Source organism: Schistocerca nitens, chromosome 7, assembly GCF_023898315.1.
Source record: "Schistocerca nitens isolate TAMUIC-IGC-003100 chromosome 7, iqSchNite1.1, whole genome shotgun sequence".
NCBI lineage: Eukaryota > Metazoa > Arthropoda > Insecta > Orthoptera > Acrididae > Schistocerca > Schistocerca nitens.
In genome coordinates this window covers 310,596,325-310,598,824 of record NC_064620.1, presented here as the reverse complement: position 1 = coordinate 310,598,824, position 2,500 = coordinate 310,596,325, and positions in this window count along the sequence as shown.

The window sequence follows — 2,500 nt, the reverse complement described above, 5'->3', positions numbered from 1 at the left end:
ATCCAGTGCATCCTCTCCGCCACATTACACCATTCACACTATGATAACAAAACCAGGAGGTCCACCCCAAAAACAGAATATCTCACACTTCCAACAACCATCATTACGCAGATAAGCCACAAACACCCACACATGTGCTACACAGGGGTGCAGCCAACACCACCACACTGGCGTGTCTCACAGCATATAAGCAATGGCAGAAATGAAAGACACAGGTCTGCCACTCCCTTGCCACACCCACAGAACCGGCGCACCACCTCCCCTGAGCCAAAGGTGCATCCTGACGTGACACATCTCAGGGTGCCTCAGGCGTCCACTTACCATCATCACTATGAACGAACCTCGTCCCCTCCCCCCTCATACACCATCCCTTAACCTAACCTATGTTGCACCTTAACCTAACCTATGTTGCGCCTTAACCTAACCTATGTTGCGCCTTAACCTAACCTATGTTGCGCCTTAACCTAACCTATGTTGCGCCTTAACCTAACCTATGTTGCGCCTTAACCTAACCTATGTTGCGCCTTAACCTAACCTATGTTGCGCCTTAACCTAACCTATGTTGCGCCTTAACCTAACCTATGTTGCGCCTTAACCTAACCTATGTTGCGCCTTAACCTAACCTATGTTGCGCCTTAACCTAACCTATGTTGCGCCTTAACCTAACCTATGTTGCGCCTTAACCTAACCTATGTTGCGCCTTAACCTAACCTATGTTGCGCCTTAACCTAACCTATGTTGCGCCTTAACCTAACCTATGTTGCGCCTTAACCTAACCTATGTTGCGCCTTAACCTAACCTATGTTGCGCCTTAACCTAACCTATGTTGCGCCTTAACCTAACCTATGTTGCGCCTTAACCTAACCTATGTTGCGCCTTAACCTAGCCTATGTTGCGCCTTAACCTAACCTATGTTGCGCCTTAACCTAGCCTATGTTGCGCCTTAACCTAGCCTATGTTGCGCCTTAACCTAACCTATGTTGCGCCTTAACCTAACCTATGTTGCGCCTTAACCTAGCCTATGTTGCGCCTTAACCTAACCTATGTTGCGCCTTAACCTAACCTATGTTGCGCCTTAACCTAACCTATGTTGCGCCTTAACCTAACCTATGTTGCGCCTTAACCTAACCTATGTTGCGCCTTAACCTAACCTATGTTGCGCCTTAACCTAACCTATGTTGCGCCTTAACCTAACCTATGTTGCGCCTTAACCTAACCTACGTTGCGCCTTAACCTAACCTACGTTGCGCCTTAACCTAACCTACGTTGCGCCTTAACCTAACCTACGTTGCGCCTTAACCTAACCTACGTTGCGCCTTAACCTAACCTATGTTGCGCCTTAACCTAACCTACGTTGCGCCTTAACCTAACCTACGTTGGGCCCTAACCTAACCTACGTTGGGCCCTAACCTAACCTACGTTGGGCCCTAACCTAACCTACGTTGGGCCCTAACCTAACCTACGTTGGGCCCTAACCTAACCTACGTTGGGCCCTAACCTAACCTACGTTGGGCCCTAACCTAACCTACGTTGGGCCCTAACCTAACCTACGTTGGGCCCTAACCTAACCTACGTTGGGCCCTAACCTAACCTACGTTGGGCCCTAACCTAACCTACGTTGGGCCCTAACCTAACCTACGTTGGGCCCTAACCTAACCTACGTTGGGCCCTAACCTAACCTACGTTGGGCCCTAACCTAACCTACGTTGGGCCCTAACCTAACCTACGTTGGGCCCTAACCTAACCTACGTTGGGCCCTAACCTAACCCACGTTGCGCCCTAACCTGACCTGTAATTGTTATATGAATTGAAACATTCATGTAGCGTTGCCTAATCGCAACCCTCTCAACATAGGTCAGTGCTCGCACTCTCTGGTGTCCTGCGTATTGATTCATGTTACGGTGCGTACCCTCACAACATCTAGCGAGTGTTGCGTACGTTCCACATGGTCCCGCTATCCACTGTAATGTGTACTGCTGTAAGACGTATATCGCCCCCCTGTCGCCTCTAGTTCGTCAGGCGGGAGTTTGCGTGTTCAATGAGCTTCGCAGCTGTGCAATGGCATTCGCATACGTACGCGGGCCACCTTCCACGTGTTCTCTCGTGCATACGTCGCAGCATGTATGTGGGCTGATGTGGCGTGTCGTGACGCATATCATCCAGGCATGCAAGACCCACTGAATTTGCAAATGTAGATGGACGTCTACGTTTGCTGCCCAAGTTACGCAAATGAACCGGAAATCCGTTGTTGCGCGGTTGTTTACGCTGGAGGTGAATCATTGATTGCGAAAATCGGTACAGGTATTAACTGGTTGCTTCAGCGACACCCGTCATACCCACGAACGTGAGTGGGCATGTGGGTATGAAGCGATACGCGGCGGTGGCTGGGTGGGACCGTCCCCGGCCGGTGAGGGGGGAGCGCCCGGCGTGCTGGCCGCGCGCTGCGTGGGCGCACGCGCTACAGCCGGCTGGTGGGGGCGCCCAGTGGCAGGCGCGCCGG